We start from the raw sequence: 25648 nt of genomic DNA, 5'->3' as shown, positions 1-25648 counted from the left end.
TCAGAGGGTGCGAGAGGCGGGAGCTAACCGCAGCCTTTATTTTATGTTTTTTTCCTTGACACCGAATTTCCACTGAGACGATAGGGTACGCATGTAAATCCCCATGCACACACCTTATAGATACCATTGATGCTTCTAAAAACGCCTCGGGTCAAACCAGGCTTTGTCAAATCATAGTCTGCATAGCCCCTGAGTCCAACAGCGCCTGGTGTTCACTCCCTTGAATCCTTACCGGAATACAGTACGCTCCGTCTGGGTCGGGAGCGGAGGTGGGCGGGCCAACAACACGAACCACCTGCCCCACCTCCATGAGCGGGCACTCGCGGCGCAGGTGACCCGGTTGTCCGCACCGCCAACACCCCGGTCCGGGCGTCTGAGGAGCTCTCTGTGGTTCGAACCCCGCCGCCACTGAGCCTGGGGCTGGGGAAACAGGAAAAAAAGGGTTGTTACGCCGTCTCCCCCGGGAGGCCATCGATAAACCGTTCGCAGCCACCGTTGCGCCATGTCCAGCAGTCTCTGGGCATAGGCGAATGGCCGGTCCTCTCCTGCCAGGGCCGTCTGCCGGAACCGCCGCCGGTGCTCTTCCGGGCTGTACCCCAGGCGGTCCAGGACCGCCTTCTTTAGGTTTATGTAGACCGACCGTGCGGTGGGGGGCAAGCTGTGCGCAGCTTGTTGGGCTTCCCCAGTCAAGAGGGGCAGGAGGCGGACGACCCACTCCTCCTCTGGCCATTGACTCGCCCTCGCTGCCACTTCAAACCCCTCCAGGAATGCCTCCGCATCGTCCTCCGGGGTCATCTTGGGCAAGTGAAGAGCTACGGGGGGTTTGTTCTGTTGCTCGCGGGAGCTGGTTTCTCCCGCAGCAGCCAGTTGCAGTAGAGCCTGCGTCTGCAGGGATGTCTGTGCCCGCAGAGCCTCAAGTTGCTCGGCGTGCATCGCCGCCTGCCTTTCTTGCATCGCCGCCATCCCCTCCAGCATCCTTGCCAGCGCTAACACTGGTTGTGCCGGTTCCCCCTGCTCCTGGCTGTGCTCCATTTTGTCTCCTCTGTGCAATGTGTTTAATTCTATTCCCCGTACGGGCCACCCCTCCTAAACCAAACACACTCACGGGAGACACTGGTTTCGTTTCTAGCACTTCCGTGCTATTTTATTTAAGCTCTTGGCTTTTCTCCGTACAATCAGTAATAACCAGGCTTTTTTCTCGCCGTCTTCTCACCGGCGCTTCTCCCGCTCCGGCTTCCGGTCTGGCTTTTAAAAACCCCAGGCTCACTGTTGAAAGCAATCAGAGGCAATCAGCGCAATTAAACAATTAACAATTATCGGCGCTGATTACCTCCAGCTGACAGTTGTGACGAAGGATCCGAGAGCCGCTCCTCTCACACTCTCTCTCTCTCTGCAGCCGACGCTCAAACCACGCCCACCCCACCACAAATACTTTACAAACAGACATTTATAGCAATGGGTGGGGGGAGACAGGTGACAAATTAAAGGAAAAACCTGAATAAATGAGTGGAGAAACACAACAAATGCAGGTGATTCTATAAAGGTGTACTGCACAATACAGTTAAGCAATTAACATCCTATCATGCTCTGTGGCATGTATAAAAATGCTGAGCAGGCCCAGTTGACATTGATTTTGGGTCAAGATAGCAAGACGAAAAATCTAAATGACTTTGATAGAGGGTTCATTATTTGGGCATTGATGGCAGGAGCTTCAGTCACAAAAACTGCTCAATTGGCTCGTGTTTCAATAGGAATAATGACATCTGCATTTAGATCAATGGGAAAGACATCAGTAAATAGGTTCATAAATTATGTTCGAAAAAGTGCACATTTGATGACTCGTGCATTAGTGTGAAATGTAAGGAAAAACAGAAGAGCAGTTCTTCCTCAGGTGATTGAGAATGTCAATACAGGATATGATCAGACTGTGTCAGCAAAAACAGTCCATTGACAACTACATAGAGAGGGATATTATAGTAGGGTTGCAGAGTAGTGCATGAATGCACATTTGAGAATTCATTGATGCAAAAACCATAGGCACTGGTCTACAGAGATGTGGAAATGTGGTCCGATGAGTCATCCTTCACCATATTCTCGACAAGTGGGAAAGTGCATGTGTAGCATACACCAAGACAACGGTACAGGCCTGAATGCTTGACCCCTACAGTGAAGGGGTCCGGTGTTATGCTGTGGGGGGCATTTTCCTGGCATGGTTTGGGTCGACTTGTCCCCTTAGAGGGAAGGGTCACTGCAAATAAATACAAAGTTATTCTGAGTGATCAGCTTTATCCTATGATGAGACATTTCTATCCTGATGGGAGTGGTCTCGTCCAGGCTGACAATGCCACCATCCTCAGGGCATAGGGGTTACTGAATGGTTTGATGAGTATGAAAATTATGTGAATGATATGCTATGGCCTTTGCAGTCACCAGATCTCAACCCAAATGAACACCTACAGAAGATTTTGGACCGACGTATTAGTCAGCACTCTCCACCACCATCATTAGAACACCAAATGATGTAATATATTTTGGAAGAAAAGTGTAAGAATGGTGTTTCATCCCTCCCATGGAGTTCTAGAAAACTGTAGAATCTATGCAAGGCGCACTGAAGCTGTTCCTGCGGCTTGTGGTGCCCCAGTACCTTACTAAGACACTTTATGTTGGTTTTTCTTTCATTTGTCACTCGTCTGTCTATTTTCCCCATTAATGTACTGTATACTAATACACACAGGTCCAAGTCACTTGACATCATTTAGGAAACATTGGATTGCATTGCTTTTGAATACAGCTTTTTTAATTTGTGTGAGCTAAGAAAGCCTATTTTGTTCCTTGTAACTTGGCCTAATTTTAATATCCATCCATCCATTATCTATAATCACTTGTCCTGGTCAGGGTCGCAGGGGGTGCTGGAGCCTATCCCAGCATGAATTGGGCAAAAGGTCAGGAATACAACCTGGACAGGTCGCCAATCTGTCGCAGGTCACCAGCACCATTCACTCCAGACCTGGGTCAAATACGTATTTGTTTTGGATTCAAATATTTTTCTGTGCTCTGTTGAACTTGCCTGCTGTAATTGAGCCTGCCAATATGACCAGAAAGTGGGGTTTGCACTTTCTGAGAGTATTTCATTGGTTCCAACACACCAGACAAGATCAGTAAAGCACAGAAAAGTATTTGAATCCAAAACAAATATGTATTTGACCCAGGTCTGATTCACTCACATACCCATACCTATTGCCAATTTAGAGTCTCCTGTTAGCCTACCTGCATGTCTTTGGACTGTGGGAGGAGTACCCAGAGGCCACCTACATGGACACAGGGAGAACATGCAGATTCCACACAGAAAGACCCAAACCGGTTTCAAACCCATGGCCTTCTTGTTGTGAGACAGTACTACCCATTGTGCCACTAATTTTGATATCAATACTTTTAATGGCAGACCTATAAGTTTGAATTAATGACTTATAGACAGTGCTTCGTATGTATGAGTGACTACAAAATGAGCATTTTTGTAGGTTGAAAACACATTTTTCTTCAGATATTAGTGGTGGGCGGAGCAATTCTTTTCACAGTATTGGTTCCTTCGAGTTGATACATGTAAATGTATCAAACCTTTCAAACCTCTTGCATTTTGATACTTTTTCTAAAAAATGGCGTCAGTTTCTCCGTGACACTCCATTATAGTACATGCACGTTCGACAACTAGTGCTGTACGCCCAAACTTCTCTTCAATGCATTACCATTCATCATGTATAAGTTTACATTAATAAAGATAAAATATTCATTTTAATAAATTGATTCTGCATACTACTTGTATGTAGATAGGCTATGTAAGCTCAATACGATGTTACAGAAATGTGACAGACTAACGATTTGTTGTTCTTTTTGAGGGGCAAGTAGCAGACATCCTAGTTTGAGAGAACGGTTCATTCGATCTCGTTCAGTGAGTGCAGGCTGCCTGTCTTGACTCAAGTCCGATTCAACTCGCTCATTCATTGATGTCCTATAGTTCGAGAGAACGGTTCATTCGATCTCGCTCGTTCATTGGTTGTTCCGCTTGCTATGCTTTGAGCGCTGCACCTACCGTAGCAGGCAGCAGTTTTGAGTGGAAAAATGCAGGGGGAGTCCGATTCATGAGTCCTTGGATGTTCGACAGGCTGACCCGGTACATACCGGCCACTAAAAAGAGTTGTTCAAAAAGATTTGTTCGTTCGTTTTCGCCCATCACTATCAGATATTAATTTACCAGGGGGTAGGCAGCAGTCACTGACTGGAGTATTAACACAAGCTTCGTCCAGCAGGCTCATTTCATCACTTCATAAGTCTGCAATCTGAAATCAAAGCATTTTTCAGAACAATGCATTTTGCTTGAGATCAAGGTAGCATTGGCTGGGAATAGCTAGGAACCATTGGGAGGTCCTCTATGGCTGTAGAAAGCACCTGTTAGACTGCAATCTAATTACCAAGTTACTGACCACATTTCTATTTATTTAGTAGCTAGACACAGAATGGCTGAGAGTGCACACTTTGTGACTTTGTGATTTCAACCAGTAAGAAGTTGTGGCTAGCCTGCTGGCTGGATATACAGTCAAGTGCCACCGAATGTTTGTGTTTTAGTAAAACAGCTTGATAGTTAGCTTGTGAAACATAATAGTTATTTAGTTGGCTAGCTGACCACAACATCTCACTGCATTTCAGCCTTGCTATCTTGCGTACCTGTTAGCTTTTCCAAGTATGTATATAGCTAAGTAGCTAATGTACTGTACAGTCAATGCTGTTACTGTACTCTACTGTACTGTTGCTGAATGCTTCTATAAAAATCTCAACTGCCCTATTTATTAGTTTAACATGTAGGCATGTTAGAAACCACATTAGAAATGGCCTTGTCACAGTGAGTCACTTGTTTAGTTCCACAAAATCCTGTAGGTAGCCATCAGGCACAGTTCATCAGACACATTAAAAGCTTTTCTTTTCATTGCTGTGTGTTTTCCGGTATACCATGATCCTTGACATTTAGGTACCCAGTGTGCATGCTCTGGTGCCAAAAAGTCCCAAAATCAAACATGGCAGCCTCCATGAATTGGCTTCATGCACCATTGAGCAGCTCCCATAGGAATCCAAGGAACCGGTAAGCGAAAGCTGTCACCAGTTTTTGTGTATCTCAATAGTGCATTCTATGCATGTCACTCATTACTTGGATAGTTTTTAAATGCCGAATACCATTGCAGAAACTGTCTTTGCATTTTATTCGGAATTACCATTCATGTTCATTTAAGCTGGGAAATGATAAATTTCACAACAAATCTGGTATTCTGAAAATTTTCAATATATTATCACTTACTCTCCATTATGTTTTTCTCTGATTAGAATGATAATGAGGAAAGCCACTGGTAAATTTGTTAGCAGCATATGTGGCAAATGCTCTTCATCTCACTTTTGACTGAGCTGTGAAATAAAATAGTCCAAGACCCTTTACAGGAACATTATGATCATAACATCTCACAACAAAACTAATCAAACTTTGATGTTCCCTCAAAGTTCTCAAAATATTAGATACTAGCTGCCTGGAAAGGTTTTCCTTGAACTTGACACAACAAATACATGATACAGTTTTGGGAGAATGTTATCATTTTCTGACAATAACCAAATTGGAATTTTACCCCTCTTTCCTACAGCATTCTTGAAAGGTTTTGTGTTAGTTGACTGGATGTTTTTTTCTCTTTTAACTTTGGGACAAAAGCATACCCAGTGGAAATGTGCAAACCACAGGGGAGTAACCACAATATCTGCCAACATTTATTTTTTTGTTAATAACAAATACAAGAAAAGGATAGCATTACGAAGAGTATGCAACAAAAATAAAAAGGGGGTATAATGGTAGGGTAATAATGGGGGAAAAATAAGTTACATTCATGATAAATAAAAGGTACATACATGTAGCACATATAATACACTTTAACAATAATCTGACAGTACATGAGTGTTAATTTTACAAAACATCTTTAATACAAGCGATAGCCACCGTCCAATTGTTTACCATATTAGAACTGGCTTTATGAAGCAAAGCAGTGGACCTTTCCAAGATAAGAATGTCTAGGTAGCTATGTAACCATACAGATTTCATTGGAATACTAGGATCAAACCAAGTTTTTATAATAGTCTTCTTGGAGGCTGTTAGGCCTGCCAAAAGGAGCCGGCACTGTTTCTTAGTTAAGGAAACATTGGAGGTATCTGCAAGAAGTAGCAAGGCTGGACACATGGGTATCACCGTATTCAAAAGTTCTGCTAGGATTTCAACTGCATATTTCCAGAATGCCACTATATGAGGGCATTCCCAAAACATATGAAGAAATTTACCTAACACCCCCAGATTACACTGTTTACAATTTTAGTCACTTACAAGTTTCATTTGGAATGCCCGATGAGGAGTTATGTAGAATCTGTGAGCGAACTTAAAGTGAATTATTTGATGGGCGAAGTTCTTGGAAGAGGAAAACATGTTAGCCCATATGATGTCCCAGTCCAGATCATTTTTAAACATGTGAAGTTCCTTATTCCACACAGTAACCACCCCTGGAGTTAGCTTCTTTCCAGATAGAAATAGAGTATAGAGAGATGATGCTAGACCTCGAGTTATATTGGAAGATGTAAGTGCATGGACCAATGGGTGGTTTTCCAGTGAGCTATTTCAAGGAATCCCATATGCTTTTAGAGCTGAACGAAGTCTGAGATAAAGAAAAAAAGAAGTACCAGGAAGGGAGTAAGTTTCTTTAAGATCGTGAAATGAACGAAGTCCATTGTTATCGAATATATCTCCCAAAGTGTGAACGTTATTTTTAGTCCACTGAGGAAAAACAAAAGGTTTAGAACCTGTCAATAAAAAGTTATTGTGCCATATTGGAGAATTTCGAATTAAAATGAATTTTGAGGCCCAGATATGTGTTCATTTGTTTCCATATCCTAAGTGAGTGATTGATAATTGGTCCCATTTGTAGTGAGGAAACTTTATTTTTAATGCCTAAAAAGGGCAGATCCTGTAACCAAAGTGGTGCAACTATGCCTTCCTCAATGCCTCTCCAAGGGATACGTAAAGAGGGTTCTAGCCAGGTTCTTAAAAATCTTAACTGGGAAGACCAATAGTAATATTTGAAATTAGGGAATGACAGGCCCCCTGACAATTTAGGTTGTTGCAGGGTTGTAAAACGGATTCTGGATCGCTTATTATTCCAAATAAAATTTCTGCAAGTTTTATCAAGTTCCTTAAAGAAATTAGGCGGAGGTTCAATAGAAAGCATTGAAAATTAACACGGGGAAGGATTATCATTTAATAGTATGGATTTAGACCAGTTGATTTTATAACCAGAAAACAGACCAAATTGGTTGAATAAAGATAAAGCATGAGGGATGGAGTTGGCGATATCTGACAAATAAAGCAGAATGTCATCTGCATATAATGATATGTAGTGGAGGGAACCCTTAATGCATGTTGGTTTGATTAATGGGCTCTTTCTAACTGCTTGGGCTAAGGGTTCTAAAGAGAGAGCAAATAATAGTGGGGAAAGCGGGCAACCTTGCCTGGTGCCTCTTTCCAAGACAAACTGAGAGGATTTTGATTGACCTGTTATAACAGCAGCAGTAGGATTATTATAGAGAGCTCTGGTCATATTAATAAACGGTTTGCCAAAACCAAAACGCTTTAATACTTCCCACAGATAGCCCCACTCTAGACGATCAAAAGCTTTCTCTGCATCAAGAGAAAGGACAGCATAAGAAGATTTCTGAGTGGAAGTAGCATCAATGACGTGTAAAAGTCGTCGCACATTGTCAGCCGCTAAACGACCTTTCTGTTCGTAATGGATCAGTTCAGGAATTACCTTCTCAAGTCTCATAGCCAAAGCCTTTGCATAGATCTTTGGATCGGAATTTAGCAAAGTGTAGCAAAACTGTAGCTAGAGCATTGTAGGGGATCTTTCCCATTCTTAAGTAATAAAGAAATAAGTGCTGATTTTTGGTCACGATGGAAGGTGCCAACATCCAAAGAATATTCAACAGATTTTAATAGCAATGGTCCGACTACATACCAAAGAGCCAATAATAGCTCTGGGGGGACACCATCTAAACCTGGGGATTTACGTTTTTGCATTGAAGCTGCAGCCGCTTTCAGTTCCACCAGAGATATTGGGGTGTCCAACAATGCAGTCTGGGAAGGGAGGAGCAATGGTAAATTTAAATTTATGGAATCTAAGAATGCATTTATTTCTTGAGGTGTACCTATAGATTCAGATTTGTATAACTGGGAATAAAAATCTTAAAATGTTTTATTGTTTGGGATGGCTGGGTGAGTAGTTCCCCGGACACATTCTTGATAGCATCTATAGAGGCTAGCTTTTCAGATTGCTTCAGTCTTGCAGCTAGAAATTGGCTGGGTTTTTCTGAATGCTCATAAAATTGTCTTGTCCTAAGAAGTAAGAATTCAGCTCTTGCACTTATCAGGTCATTATATTCTGCCCTAAATTAACCAAGAAGTTTGGCCCGTCCTTCATCGAAATTATGTTTTTGCATAGATTCCATTTTCCAAATATTGTCTTCTAAAAAATCTATTTTATTATTACGGTCTTTGGAAAGATTAGAGGCAAAAGAGATACAGCTACCCCTTATGAAACATTTGGTAGTTTCCCAGAGAGTATGGGGAGTAACATCGGGGGAGCCATTAATCTCAATGAAGTCTTTAAGAGCGTTCTTTACCCACTTTACCCACTGTCTGCTATATTGCAAATTCCCTAATTGCCGTTTCTACCCTCTTCCCCACGCTGCCAGCGGGGCTCTTGCCCCAACCCTCGAGAGTGCTTCGAGAGTCCTCTGGTTTCCCCCACCTCTGCGGTCCAGCCCCTCTTTCGTCATTGCCTCCACCCTGCCCACATCTGTCGCCACCTGCTGTTCCCCATCACCGCCACCCATCATCTGAGCCACATCATAAACCTTATAAAACTGACTGACATGTTGGTCACCAGTCGGCACCCTGAGCCGACCAGAGGAGGATGGGTCTCCCCCTTGAGCCTGGTTCCTTCCAAGGTTTCTTCCCATCTGCCACAGGGAGTTTTTCCTTCCTACTGTTGCCTTAGGCTTGCTCCTGTGGGGGTTTAGGCCAGTGTTGTCTGTAAAGTGTATTGTGTAATGCTGTAAAATGCGCTATACAAATAAAATTTGATTGACTGATTGATGGTTCTGCATATATGTGAAAAAAATCCTTATTTTGAAGAAGAAATACATTAAATCCCATCTTTTCAAACAGGGTAGAAATGAATTAAGGGTGACCGAAAGCATTACAGGTGCATGGTCGGATATAATAAATGGCAGGATCTCGTTTGGCAGTGACAAATTTCAGGAGACTAGGTGAGATAAAGATGTAATCAAGCCTCGAGTAAGTTTTGTGCCGGGAGGAAAGGTAAAGTTCCCCAGGATTCCTAAGGCGCCAGGCATCCACTATGTTAAGATCATTTTAAAAACTACCCAATTTATTAAACGAAGAGGTGATATTATGAGGAGCAGCTTTACCATCTGATTTATCAATGTCAGGGTGGACCGGGAGGTTAAAATCACCAGATATAACAATGCCCAGCTAATTGTATCTGGTTAATTTAAGCTTAATGGTTTCAAAAAATATAGGATCAAAGTTATTAGGAGCATACAATGAAACAAGGCAAAGTTTTAAACTGCACAAATAATCACAAAACAAAACCTACCTTCCGAAGCGCCCCCTGAAGAATGTATAGTTATATTAAGTTTCCTATTAGCTGCAATCAAGACTCCCTTTGTCTTGTTCACAGCACACAAGCTGGAGATAATCCTAAAATATTTATTCTGAAATCTATGGACATCCTCTGCTTTTAGATGAGTTTCTTGAATAAGAGCGAAATCAGTTTTGCGGCGGCGTAAGAAATCAAGGCATTTAAATCTCTTCAATGGACAATTGCCACCGTGGATGTTCCACAAAATTATGTTAAACTCACCCATCAGAAATGAGCAAATATAGTAAAAATAAAAATATAGCAAATGTCTGATCCATATCCTGGACCTGAAATAGCATGTATGTCAATCCCGCAGGATTAATAAACCTGTTAAAGTGCAAGATAGAAAACCTATTTGGTAAAATTGCACACCCCCCCAGGTGTTGATGAGAAACATCAGATAAACAAAAATAAGAACACAAGTAAAAGAAATAAAAATTAAACCATGCAAAAACACACATACCAGTAAAAAGGTATGATAGGTGGTTAGCCAGGGAGAAACAAGAACGTCCCTGCAATAACCAGCAAACAGAAAACATCATTATTCCTTGGTTTAGGCCAAGAGGGTGCGACCCCCCCCACAGTCCTTCCATAGTGATACGGAAATCCAAATAATGATAGCAGTAAGTACAATAATAGTAAAAAAAAACATATATGATGCGCCCAAATTATTCACTGCTTGAGAGAAGTCAACATAGTTCCAATAGAAAATGAAATGAAAGAATAAAAATAAAAGATAATTTTTTAGGGCTCCTGCTGAGAGCAGTATTTGTTGTAAATCTACTCCGTTTACAGAGTTAGAGCTTGCTATGCCCTTAGCATTCTGGGAAGTATTATGCATAAGCTATACTGCCAACTCACAACATAAAAAAACCCAACCTGTATTGTCTTTCATATGGAATAGAACAGAAAGGGATGATAATAATAATAATAATAATAATAATAATAATAAAGGCCTGTTTAAAGTAATCTCAAAGATTTTCATTAAAATAAATGTCTGTTAAGTCACTATCTATCGCCAAATTAGGTAAAACAATGGTGATTAAGCGTATTATTATATTAATTTATATTACTATTATTATTCTAATTTATGATTAAAGAACTGGGTGTCTGTGGCGACATTCCTGGGAAAAAATCACAAGCGGCACATAGTTAGTGACGCGTTTTCCATCACCCATCAGTGGTTGGTCCGCCAGAGAGGTTAGGCGGAGCTAACACAACAGGCTCGCTCTTCAACTCACTTGTGTGTGAGCGGCGTACTGTTTTTTCCGGTGTCTGCCAGCGTTACAATAACAGAGAAGGGGGGGGCGGGGGTTATGGAACCCTAAAAAGTATTTGTGTAACATATGAGAGGTCATATTATTTGTTGATGTAGATTTTGTATTACATTTGATGATAATGTAACGTTACTAAATTACACAGCTATTTGCACAGCTAACGCTAGGTACCGGACCATGTCAAGAAAGGCAACATTAGTTTAGACAACGTTGCGCACAGTATCCATCTCTCATATCAGGTAACGTTGCATTAGCTAGCTAGCTAATGTAAATAACACAATCTAATGTCAGCTAACAATTCTAAAAAATGTTAACTAACGCTACCGACCGGTACCGACCTCGCAAACCGTCTCTCGAATGCAATGCTACCTTGTGCAACGTTGCAGTGTAGTTAACTAAAGGCCAGTTCAGATCAATGATTCGCAACAACACTGGATGCAACTGGATTCCAAGATGTCTGATTGTAAACGTTCTAAAACTGCACTTGGCGATTTGACAAGGTGGGTCTTTTGAGACGCCAGGCAACGGCTTCAGACACTCTGCAACTAACCAGTTCACACCGCTGCAATTTTCTCTGCAACATTCTGAAACCGTTTCGTCTCGTTGCGAATCATTGATCTGAACTGGCCTTAACGTTACAGTTATTTACATTGCCATCAAGTTCATAATGATCGGAATAAGCCGGGGTATAGGTGGAGCAGAGCAGGGTCTGAGTTCCGTGTAAAGATGTCAAGCCGGAGAAAACCAAATAAAAGAATACGGCAGTATGGATTAGCGTTGTTATTATTTTATTAAGCTTCCTCATATGTTCCTTCAGCCTTGATGCCCTTTTTGATGAAATCTCCTTTGTTTTTGTTTTATTCTTCTTGTTCCGATTGCTAATTTAACACCCAGCTCAGCTTTGTCCTTGAACAGTTTAGCTAGCAAAACCAGAAACACCAAGGGTAACATTTTGCAAGGCAGTTGTTTCAAAAATATCACGCAAATTATTCTCTGCAGTGTAAAGATGTTCATACCAGGCAACAGGTGGATAAAGAACGTTTGTGGAAATCGATCATCACTAATTCTACCCCAGGTCTGCTACAGCATTTTAACCTGGCTCAGCAGTGTAAAGACAGCTTAAGTAACCTAATGTTAGACAATGAATGAGTATGTACATAACGTTACTTTTATAACAACCATTTTTTATTCAGTAAATAGTAGGCTAAGTGTTATAGTTGGCGTGGCCCAGGTACCAACTGACTGATGTCACACAGGCGACACTGGTTGGAACGGAAATCTTTGAGATTGTAACTTTAAGAGAGATATTTAAAAAAAAAGTGAGCAACAGGGTGACAACTAACAGAACAAGAGTAAAGCTGAGGATATCGGAAAAAAAACGCTGTATATTAACTTAAATAGCGTTAAGGGTTCTGGTAAATAGTGATCTGTTTAGCAACGTAAGTTAACGTGAACGTTATTTTCGCAGAGCTACGAGCTCAGGAGCCTTAGCCTGTCTAATCTGACATATCGTTGATAAAAAGTTAGGCTTCATCAGGAGTGGGAAAAATGAGCGTCTCTGAGTCATGCAGCACCTTGAGTTTCGCAGGATACAGGAGAAAGGTTTGAACACCTTTCTGTTTGAGGAGGGACAGCGACTGTGAGAAAGCTTTGCGTCTCAGGGCTGTGAAGTTGGAGTAATCAGGAAACAGCAACAGACGAGCCTGGCCATGGGTGAGCTGTGTGCCGGGTTGTCGGCAGACTTTCAAAATATCCTTCCTGTCGGTGTAGCGAAGCAATTTGAAAATCAGAGTTTGTGGTTTTTTTGAGCCTTTGTCAGAAGTGCCACTATAGATACGGTGAGCCCTTTCGATTTCGATAGGACCTCTGCCGGCAAGGGTTGGGAACCAGAGTGGTAAATGGACTGCATTTATATAGCGCTTTTATCCTAGGGGTTAGGTGTCCTGCTCAAGGACACTTCGACACGCCCAGGGCGGGGTTTGAACCGGCAACCCTCCGACTGCCAGACAATCAGTCTTACCTCCTGAGCTATGTCGCCCCTGTGGTAAGTGGTAAGTGTCACTGAAGAAAGGCAATCGCGTCCCCTCCCTCTTCCCCTTCAGGCAGGTTAATAAGCCGGAGGTTGGAGCGACGATTGCGGTCCTCAAATTCAGCTAATCGCTCCCTCAGCTTCGAGACTTTGCCGCTCACTTCTTTGATGTTGTCCCTGTTCTCTCTTTGTACAACTTGCAATGTATCAATTTGTTTAGTTTGTGATAAGACAGACATGCTAATAGCAGAGACGTCCTTTTCTATTCCGATCAGTTTAGCCTGAAAAGAATCCATGTCTTGGCGAATAGCTTTCACATTAATGCAAAGTTCAGAGAGTGTATCTTTCAGGCCATTAATTAAGGCAGTAAGCATAGAAAAATGCTGGCCTTGTGGATCCAACGGCATGACGCCGAGCTTGTCCTGTGTATTGTCTGTGTTAGCGTCGGCCATGTTGTTCACTTGCAGTCGAAGTTGCTTCTTTGCTTTTTTTGACAGTGATTTAGCCACAGGAGAAGGGGTGCTGGGAGCCATTTCTTCTGCCGATCGCTTATCTGTTGATTCCATTAGATACTAAATGTGTAAGGAAGTTTCAAAAGTGTGGATTTATACAGAATTATATGAAAAAATAGGACTGTGGAGCAGAGGTGGGTAGAGCAGCGAAAAACTGTACTCAAGTAAAAGTATTGTTACTTTAAAATAATGACTCAAGTAGAAGTAAAAGTAGTCATCCAAATAATCACTTGAGTAAGAGTAAGAAAGTATCTTGTGAAAAGACTACTCAAGTACTGAGTTACTTCATATAATCTGATTTAATGTTGAAATAAGCAGAGCAAGATGAACGTAAAAATCCAAATGTCCAAAATATAAAATTGTAAATGCTTGTCCAATAGAAATAAACAAAATATAAAATAGCCATGTGCAAAGTCAAATATGGCCTAAATCATATCCCTTTAAATAAAACAATACACAGGAGGTTCGTCAGAAGAGGAGGATTTTCGCTTTCTGTTGTACTCTATTAAGTCTGTATACCTCATCAGTTTGTTGGGGTGAACCCTCCGTTGACAGAAAAAATATCAATGAGGCTACAGGGGATTTATCCATTAAAATGCACCTTGAACGAATGCACTTGTTGTACGTCGCTCTGTACGTCGTCTGCTAAATGCCTGTAATGTAATGTAATGTAAAATAGACTCATCATCACACAAGAGGAGCCTGCTCAAATTCAAACAGAAACTTTATATGTGGAAAACATAATGCTTTGTCACACCATTATTGTACCTTATGATGCACTTATCCACAATATTCCAAAGTCCCGTGATGCCTTGCGCGGAATATGTGCAGAACTTCCGGTTTAGTGTAAACAAACTTTATGTATGCTATGCAATGCTATGCAATGTTCCAGTGCTCACGTCATGACTGTTGCATGCTTCACAAAAACTACTAACTAACGCTTACATTACAGTGTGAAATATCCACATTAATTCCAGTAACCTATTTAAACACACCCAATTTCAAAAATAACGTATATAACCAAAGTATTTTGAGCAATAATAGCCTACTTACATAGCAGTGATGAAATCTTATCTGTGTTCAGTAGATGGAGACAGAGACTCAACAATACAGTTCAATCCGCTTCTGTTTTGCTCCAGAAAACGATGTCAGCTAGGTCTATCAGCAAACATGCGGCTTAGCTATGCCCAGAAGTCCTCAATAATAATAGTATTTCCCAAGAAATTACGAATAATAGTTGACCACGTTTCGTGCCGCGTCTTTTACTGCCACCACAGAGTGAATGCATAAGTGAATGCGATGATAAGAAAAATTTCGGTTACACTGACCTAAAAAATGCTATTCCAAAAGCAAAATTAGACATGTTATACATCGTTAGAAAGCTTATACTCTCACCTACTGAATAAATGAATTGTCAATCAAGCCAGCCTGTACTAAAAAGGGCGACGCCATAAACAAGGCGTGTGGTACTAGGCACAGCTATTTTGGAAGGTACCGAGGCATCACAAATGCGCGTATATTTCACAAACGGATTGTCCAAGACAATAAAGTCAAATAGTTAGCTATCCACAGCCAAAACTAACCTACAACTTACCACCACGTATTTTCTCAAGTTCGAAGTTGAGTTCCTGTAGGCTGAAATGTCCACAATTCTAGGCAGACAAAGAAGGCAGCGCATAATGTAACTACTGTTTTTGGTAGTCTGTAAGTAAAACATAGTTTGAACATGAGGCCAGAGGTGTTCTGCCTCCTACGAATCACCCGCCGTTGTTTCAGCCATTGTTGTCGCCCACTCATCCTTCTGTGTGCTGTGACTGGCTACGATTGGTGAAACTGAGTCATTTGGGGCTGTGTCAGAGCCAAAGCAAAGACCAGTCAGCCTCTTTGGCTGAAGTCTCTCTGAGAGAATGAAACAAACAGACGTGCATTGAATAAAAAATGGGTAAAAAATAAAAGTAACGAGCGGAATGTTGCCGAATATAACGGAGTAAAAGTAATTTTTTCTTCGCAAATATACTCGAGTAAAAGTGAAAAGTATGTTGCATTAAAACTACTCTTACAAGTACAATTTATTCAAAAAGTTACTTAAGTAAATGTAACGGAGTAAATATAACGCGTTACTACCCATCTCTGCTGTGGAGGAGCTAGTAAAAACTAGGCTACTATCTCCGCCGAAAAACCAACCGGAAGTCCATCCGCCAACATTATTGAAACATTTAGCATTTCGTGCTATGGCCTCCCATCAATCCCAGAGATAACGGCAGTCATTGTGACCCTGGAGGATAGGGGTATCACCCGAAAATGCACCGCAAGTGCAAGCGTGCGACTTGAAAAGCAACCCCTCCCCTCCTCCCCCGGCTGTGCGTGCAAAGGGTTTCGCTCGGCTCTGTCTGTCTTCTACTGTGCCAGCTGTCTGCCCTGCACAGATTAGGAGACGTAACGGCGGCTTACCACTGCATAATAGCCAGAATCTTCCTTTCCCCACATCGCTATCTGTTTGCTCATCTCATGGATGGCAGCCAGTTCCCAGGGTGAGAATAAATCCCCCCCCCCATCCCTGGATAACATGAGAAAAGGACTCCAGTGGTGTAGGACATACACTACATGAGTGCACTCATGCTTCTGAGGTTTCCCCGAGAAGCTGTTAATGATCAGAACCGCTGTTTAAAAATGTGTGAAAAATCATGAACCGTGGCATTAAAATATCCTTCTGGCCCCTGTGGATAAAGCACAGGGGGCTGGTCAAATCCACACTTCCCATCTCTCTGGGGACTACTCTCCCCCCTCTGGGGAATAACTGTACTTCCATCTTATCATAAGTCCATCTTGATAAGAGCGTCTGCCAAACAGCAGTAATGTACATGTCCCTGTTTTTATGTAGTATTTTTGTACATTACTTGTACACAGAATCACATTTTTATACGAATATTTCACTGCTTATGTATGTAATTATATTTAGTCAATATTTGTTACATCAAGAGTAGGAAACAGACTGCCAGTAAGTCTCAGATGAAGATCTTTGGAGCTTCAACTCACTAATTGTCCTCAAATGTAATGAATTTTGCATAAAAAGTCAAATTTTGTGAATAGCAAAAGTCACAAAGGTGATGGACCAAACAAAAAGGGCTTACTTTGTCGAAGCCTCGCATGAAAAGAATCTCTGTCTATGATCCTGACAAAAAACCTGTAATTAAAGAGTCTGTAGGTGTTGCCACTCCCTCTCCCAGTCTCTCAGAAGTCAGGGAAATGGTGTGGGAAATATTTTCAGATGTTTCATCTTCAAAAACACATGATCCGTATGAAACATTACCACAAAATCTGTCACGGGGCAACCCAACCCAACCACCACTCCCCCTTTTTGCTTCCCTTCAGGATGGTGTCCTGCACAGGGGTTGTGTAGGGTGGTGTGTAGGAACACCAAGGGCCTCACAAAGGAGTTCCAGGGGGTCCCCAAAAATAAAAACAAACAAACAAAAAAACTGTTACAAATATTACTTCTTATGGAAAAATAGCTACACTGTATATATTCAAGACAATAAAGAGGTAAGGATAGAGAGACAGAGGGTGAGAGAGAGAGAAGGAAAGAGAAAAAAAGATAGTGGGGGAGAGTGAGGATCCATTGCTGTCATGCCAAGGCTTAACACAGTGTGAGGTAAGCAATCCCTCATTCACCAAAAATAATGAAATCCAGAGATCCACATGAAAAATTGCTGCTGGTTCGTAGTGATTATTAAAAAATGCTCAGAATTATTTTTTGAATCATGTTTGCTTGTACACACAGTTAATTCTGCAGATCAGCACTATCCAAATCATCAGCATTAATACAGTCACATACTACAACATGGAAGTAGCCACAAGGAATTAGAAAATGTGGCTGATATTTCAGTACAGGTGTCACATAAATCCTTAAGGTGGCTGATTGCTTAAATGGTGACTACTTATCCTCACATTGCCCTAAAGCAGGCTGAAACCTTTAAAAAAATAATGAATGAATGCTGGCTGACAAGGTGCTCCACTGCCTGCAGTCTACCATTGCAGGAAAAACAATCCCTGAAACAGGCAGACATTATTTACTTATATGTGACAAACAGATTTCCCTGCATGAGTTGACAGCAGTTGTAGTGGGGGGGGGGGGGGGGGGGGGGGTGGGGGTGGGGTTAAATGTTAAATTATTTTAACACCATGAGTGCAATGCTACAGCGATGATGTTTTTCTGTTGCTGTAGCTATAGTTGTGGGAAGGGTTTGGAAAATGTTGCGGTTACATTAAAAAACCACAAATGTTGGTTCCCAGTTGTGCTGTCTTACTCAAACCAGTCCTGCATGTGCTTGAATTCCTGTGTGCATCCATGCAATTTAACATAGATAATTTCTTTCCCGTATTTATTAATTAAGATATACTTTGTTCAAGTACATTATTACCAACTTATTTTCCTGTGCTGCTAGATGTAGTGAAGGGCAAATGAGGTCCTATGAAACCCTAATATGGGTGGGCTGTCAACAAGGACTCATTGATAGGAATCAATCATAGTGATCTGCTGATTTCTTCATATAACCAACCAGGGAGTTTTTCCTTGCCACTGTCACCCTTGGTGTGCCCTTAGAGGGTTCAGGCCCTGATCTCTGTGAAGCTGCTTTGTGACGATGCCCTTTGTAAAACTGCTATACAAATAAAACCAAATTGAATTGAAAGCTAACCAAGGCAACAAGTCAAAGCCTGCAAACTTCAAATAACCATGCACCCTGGATTCAGGTTATAGAGTGCAGCTATAAATGTTTTCGCAACCAAGGGTGTAAAAGGTACTGCTGTTCATTCACCTCCGGTAGGATGAATGAGATCAGCCTCTGTTTTCTGCCAAGGTGCTGAAAATGGTGAACATTTTTTCTCTCTCTCCCTCTCTCCTCTATTAGGTTTATTTCATTAATATTTTTTGGTTAATCTTTGCTGATGAATGAGTGCCCTCAAATGGACTTGCTGAACGCTCTGTAATGTCCAGCCAAGTTGGGAGTGTTTATTTCTGATGGTGGAGTTATTCAACGTGCATTCCTTTCTTTACATGTTAAATGGTAACAGCATAACAGCACAGCACAACAAAGCAACAACAGAGGAAAGCAAGCAGACAAAAACCAAAAAAAAAAAAAATGTATAACATGATCCCCTGCAGCTCATCCAAAAAACCCCTCTCTGACACCCAGAATCAAAACAGCAGGTATCTATAGCATTCTGCTATGCTGCTGCATTGTTGTTTTTGTTTCAACTGAAGAAGCAGCATTAAAGGCTTGAAAATATTATAAAATAACCATGCTAAGGCATAGAGTATCTATGATGCATTGGTAGTCTCTGTCTTTACGTATTTTCGCACCTTTACCTGTATGTGTTATTCTAAAATGTATTCAGGACATTTTTGGGCGAGCTGCTCTTTTCTGTGTGGAGACGGGTGGGTGTAGCTAGAGCAGTGGAGCGTTTGTTGCTAGCTAGCTAGCCGTTGTAATGGCTCAGATACAGCAAAGCAAAAACAAGCCGACAGGGCTTGTTCAAGAACTAGAGCTAGCCTTGAAATTGCTTTCCACGGTGCTTCAGCTGAAGTTCACCAAGGGGATAGAAAGAAACTGATTGTTTTCTGTTGGATCTGTTAGTAACATTACCTCTAGCTGTCCAGCTAGGTTTGCAAGAGTCTGTTTTTTGACCAGAATGTTCAATTTTCAAATAATTTGTACATGTCTAGTTTGTGGTCCCGACCAGACAATGTAATGCCCGGTCTGAAAAATTAACTGATAATTTCTAATGAATTTCTGTGTCTATGGCTCACTTGGGAACTCAGGGGTGAGTGGGTGGGGCTGAAGATGGAGGAGGAGACTTCTTTGATTGTAAACATAGGCTAAAAAATACTGCATAGTATGCCTTTAAGGTTTTTTAAACTCATTAAGAAATTGGGAACAAACTCCACTCACTAGAAAAAGTCAAATGCACTTTCGTCTGCAGGAAAGGCTGCTACATTTCTGGTGCTTTGTCCTTAAAAGGCCCTAAGAACAAGACAAAAAGTAAAAAATGATAACATAAACTTGAAACCTTGCCTCCCAGTAAGCTTTATGTTTCCGGTGCTCATGATAGACTAACCCTAGTGGAAATTCCAGCTGGGTTCCAACCTGTTTTAAGCTTTTCCTACTGGTTTGGAAATGGACAAGCTGGCAACAAGATGGGGGGAGATAGCGACCATGCTGGCAAGGCTATGTCCAGCTGGTGGGCTAGACTGATACAAACAACAAACCATCACCAAATTCCAGATGGTATGCAGCTGGAGCAAAAGCTAGTTCCAAGAAGATTCCGTTTGAGGCTGGTAGCTGGAATTTCCACCAGGGAAGTGCGTTTTTGCCGCTGCTGGATTAGGGAACATATTCAGGGTAACAAGTATAATTTACAGTCCTGATGCTGCCTATTTCTGCTCAGTACTGCAGGAGCATATTGAAAGATGTTCAGGAGACGCTGATCTTTGGATCTGTCATCTTTAAGAATTTTCAGGATTATTTGTGACAGCAGTTATGCAAGTCCTTAGGAGTACAAATGATTCTGGGGAAGTTGAGGGGCCAGGAAGGATGTGGGTAGCTGCCATTCATCCAACTTGAGTATAAATGTAAAACTGTGGACAATTGAAACACATAAATATTAAAGATTGGGTGCAGAACAGGTGTGTGTGTGCCATGCTTTCTTCCAACAAATTTTTTTGGCTTCCTTTTAAAAATTGTTATCAGCCAATACAAATCAATGCTGCTTGACTCCTTTGCTTGACTATGCCACAGGTTTACAGTATGTAACTCCAGTCCTGGAGGGCTTCAGTGTCTGCAGTTTTAAATCCATCCCTGAAAGGCTGCACTGTCTGCAGGTTTAACAGTCCTGGAAGGTTGCAGTTTCTGCAGATTTAACTCCTGTCCTGGAGGTACACAATGGCTGCAGGTTTAACTCCAGTCGTGGAGAGCAGCAGTGTCTGCAGGTATTTGTGGTTTCCTTTTCATCACTGGCCAGTAAAGGCCTTGAGAACAAGGTGTGTGGATTCTGTTGCCACTTAAAGACTTAAACGAATTACTGGTGCTGAAAGACTCTAGAAAAACCAGCAGACCCTGCGGCCCTGTAGGAACGGATTCTGTCTCTCGTTGTTTAGAGGATTTCCAGCCCAGTATTGGTAACAAAGTAGAACGCGGTCTCAGGAATCTGTTTTAGTAACCCCATTCTCAATAGATTAGCTGGTGGGATAACGCAGCAGGGACCCAGTCCAAAATAAATAAAGATCGGAAAGTGGTTAAGTGTGCCGATGTCTCTCCGTGGACCTCTGAATCTCATGAAGCCAGCCTCAGTGGACAGCTTCCATCCGGCTCAGATTTGCAAGGGCTAAGCCTCCGGGCCCTTGCCCTGGTTAACATTTGCCAGACGTACCTACAGACAACAGTGACTCACACGGCAATTATCTGAGAAGGATGCAGTGTATACGCCCCTCCCTCATGCCCCACTGCACTGTTAACTGTGGCCCCATCCATGACTCACAAACAAATTGGACTGCGGTTGCTTTAAATTTGCGACAAGGCAAACAGGATGCTGCTTTGCTGTTTCTTCTTTTTTCCCCCTTGATTACACTGCAATGAGAACAATACCCCAAGCTAAACTGCTCACTTATGTGGCCTATTTCTGATAGCAGACTTTTTAAACCAGGCTTTAGTTCACAAACTAAATTGACATTACTCATGTTGTTAACATCAGTTAACTAACGAGCAACCGGCTCCCTCACCAAGCCAGGATTTGTTATAGGAGTGAGCAAGACTGCGGTCTAACTCTCCCCCCAGGCATCGCCATATTAACAAAAATAAGTTTGAAACTTTGAGTAATGGAGACAAAAAAAAAATGCCCATCCTGTTTGTTTTGAAAAGGAAGGGGAATCAATAACACATACATTCTTTCCCACTTATTAGCAGAACAGAAAATTATTGCTTGTATTATTTGCATAGACTGCTTTGTTGCTGCTTTTGTTTGTGTTGATCAGATTAACCTACAGGGTCCAAGTTAAACTACGTGGTCGCTCCCTGCACTTGGAACTGTACTTCCTTCTAGGGTTTTCAACACACTTGTTCCTGGTTATGGTTATACACTTTGTTGTACGTCGCTCTGGATAAGAGCGTCTGCCAAATGCCTGTAATGTAATGTGTCATTCTGGACATTCTGCACTGGGTACAATTGGTTAGTCACCTGCTGCTTGCATGGAAGTAGTACATGTCTGAACTGGATTGAAAGACTCACATGTTAACACTGGTATGAGTCCCTACAGTGACAGTGCTGCCTGTGGCCAGCTGCACCTCAGGTTGATGGATAATTGGCTGTTGCATTTCCTGCAGAAGGAGGTTTTAATTTGGCAGGACTGTCTGTAATGCACCAGCGTTTTGGCCAACCGTGTGCCTGTAGTCAGCCTACGGCAGCTGTGCATGACATGTTGTCCTTGGACACAATGACTGCGCAGCTGTACTGGTGGGCTGCAGCCTGGAGCATGTGCTACCACAGAAGGATTTTCCAATAATGGGCCTATGAATACAACTGAGCATTCTAAAATAGAGAGAGAGAAAAAAAATGAGAATAGCAACGACTGAAAAATTTCTTACCACAAAGATACTCCATCAAGAGGCCTTAAGTTTGCCACTCTGAATACGCAACATGTAAACTGCAAAATGAGTCTCTTGCACTTCCTCAGATTTGTGTCTTGCTCTGACTCATTATGCACGTACACGGAAAATTAATGCATAATGGCTTGAGACCATGAGAAAAAGACGCGCAAAAAACCCTCAAAGATTTACAAGGACCAAACAGGCTTGTATTATTTAATACATGAAAAATATTACTCCCCAATTTCCATGGAAAGCAAATGACATTTTTGTTTTATTTTCTTATGATGTGCACAAGGCTATTCTCAGGCTTCTTAATGTTAGCGTTTTTCCAGCAGGTTCAGGGTTTTTTGTGTAAATCAAATTTGGTGCATACATAACAATGGAAACATACTCAATCTCCATGATCCACAATAGTGGTGGTACTACTACTACAACAACAAGTACTACTACTACTACTACTACTACCACTACTACTAATAATAATAATGTGCCCTTAATTTGACTGGAGTTCAGTTGAGGTTTCAATTGTTATTTGCAGTGATTAGGCTAATTGTGAAAATTTGTGAATGTATGGGTTACTAATGTAGAGTATTACATTACAGGTAATTAGCTCTTATCCAGAGCTACTTACAAAACTTTTCCGTTTTACACAGTATCCAGTTATACAGATGGATATATAACAAAGCAATTCATGTTCATGCTCAAGGGTACAACAGCAGTGTCCTAACTGAGAATCAAACCTACAACCTTCAACCTTCAAACACAAGAAGCATGAAGTGGGTGCAACCCATGAGATACACACATATTAAAAGCCTTCACCAAGACAACCTTGATGGAATCAGCTGTAAACCTAACCATAACTGGACAGCTTCAGTTTGCATATTGTTTTGAAGAGAGATGAAAAAGGAGTTGCGTAATCACCATGAACAGTGCTTCAAATGGGCCGGATTGTCTTTGGAGGCGTCTCTGACCAGGAGCAGATAGCCATCCCTCCCCCCAACAGAATTTCTTCAGAATGACTTTGTGAAAAGAGGCTCTGGGTTTTCTCTGGGACTTCCTGTGCAGTGTGCAGAACACTTCCTGCCTGTTGGGTGCGCGCACAGATGTGTAAACACAATCTGTGGGCTGAATGAGTGAGTGAGTGAATGAATGAAAGTGTGTAAAGGCCCCGCATGGCCGCGCACCATTCAGAATGCGACGGCAGGGATAGGACTGGATTAGGGCTGTCACTATCAATCAAATCTGCTGAAAGACTATGCTTTTCAGGTGGCACAAACAGTCTCTGGCAGAGGGGCATTTTTTTGTTAGAGAGTTTTAGGGTGGGGGTTGAAGGAAGGGAGAGAGGCGGAGTGGTGCTTTTAGTCTCATGACTAAATGCAGGGAAGAGAAAAATGAATGGAAAAATGTTTCTGATGAGCGCACCCTGAGGACGGCAGGTGGATTTTTTTCAGCAGGTTAATGACAACAATAATTTGTCTACAACACCGAATGATATTTTTATAAAAAGTTTTTTGATGCCTCAAAGGTGTGAGGCTGTGGGTCTTTAGGAGGTGAACTGGGCATGTCACTCTGAGCAAGTTCGAATCCCAGTTGGGGCACTACCCTTACATCCTTGAGCAACGTGCTTGCTTCAGTAAAATATCCAGCTGTATAAATGTATTGTATTGAAAGAATGTAAGCTGTGCCATCTGCTTCTAATAAATCTCTAATGGTGGGAGGCAGGCACTGCAGTTCATAGAATCCTCCCTTAACTGTTTTTGCCGCCACCCCCCCCCCCCCCCCGCCAGATGCATCCATAGATGGGTATAGATCTGACCAATAAATCATCCTGTTCTCTTTCTGCTCCAGTGCTACATGCTTTCCTCCCACCTAAGATATTTCCCACCGATTCCCACTGAGGTGCCTGGGATATTACCCCTGTCCTCTTCAGTTGACTCCCCCATTCCTCCCTATTAAAAGCCCTCATCTATCATTGACTCCCATGCAGTTTATTCTGAAACACCCCCAGTGACTTTTTCCAAAATCCCTACTTTTGGCTTAAAATCCCCCAGTCTGCCAACCCTGAAAACAAACCTTCATCACTTCTGAGATTTGAAAAGCTGTCACGTGTCATATGAACCAATGATTTGATGTTTAGATTTGGAGAAGAAGTAATCTTTGATTGGATCAAACAAGTCAGTGACTGACACACTCATTGTAATCTGTTCCCCACACTAATATTTTATGGTTAAGTCTTGTGCAGAGATTGCTTTTGTGTGTCTATTGCTGCCTGTTTTCAGAGGGTAAATGTTCAGGAAACTCCACCAGAGTACTAGTCACAAACATGTTGAACAATGACTATTAAATAAAAATTCCTCACATTTTTTGACTTCCAAAATTAGGATTTGGATGCTGATATCAGCTTAGATCACCTGCCTCATCACAGCACAGTCTTTTCTGAATGACACCACCATGCTTAAATACAGTCCTGATATCAGCTTGGATCATCTGCTACAGTACATCACATCAGCTTCCGTATAGCCACGACACATCACTGTGGTTTTTACTTAAATTAAGTTTACAGCTTATAGTAGGTTCTGGTGGAAGGACCATGATAACAAATTGACTTTGCTACAACGCTACACTTTTTTTTCCGGTTTTGCTGCTGGCTGGGTGTGCCTTAAAAGCTGGAGTCCACATGGGTTTGGACCACCACCCACCCACTGGAGATATCTTGACAGCCCCAACCCCCCACCCCACCCCCCCCAAAAAGGGTGGACATTACTTGGAAATAAACTCACATAAACTCACATTTCATAACTCTGTTATTTCTAGTATGTTCCATATCCATACACCTCTCTGACCCCTGAAATTCTGAACAGAAAAGTGGTGACTAGTCTGGACAATGTAATCATACTACAGGATTGTTTATAATATTTCTATACTGTAAAATGCTTCACCGAAAGTCAGAATGTAAGGGAAGTATTTTCCACCTCCATTGCTTCATAGTGCTCTCACATTCTATACCCAAAAAATGAGAAAACAAACCCACCTACCAAAATTCCAAACTCAATGATCATGAATAAGGCTGGGTGTTCGTCACAGAAAGTACTGGCTGAAGTCACGGAGCAGTCACGCCAAAGTTGCCACCACTCTGGAGATCATTTCACTTAATTTCCCCTCTTTCATGCCACTCATTGTTACATGTACCTCCATTCGAGCACTTATTGTACTTTGTATTATTGTCCTAATGTTGTAGCTTGTACTTCCCCCTAGTTTGACTTAGCATAGGTTAGGTCAGAATAATGTTCACTACATGAACTGGACTGTGTTCTTGGCCATGAATAACTACGAAATGAGTATTGTACCTTATTGAACCTGTGTTTTGTAGTTGTTCAAATGACCTTGATATGCACGT

Source organism: Anguilla rostrata, chromosome 7, assembly GCF_018555375.3.
Source record: "Anguilla rostrata isolate EN2019 chromosome 7, ASM1855537v3, whole genome shotgun sequence".
NCBI lineage: Eukaryota > Metazoa > Chordata > Actinopteri > Anguilliformes > Anguillidae > Anguilla > Anguilla rostrata.
This window is presented reverse-complemented; position numbering follows the sequence as displayed.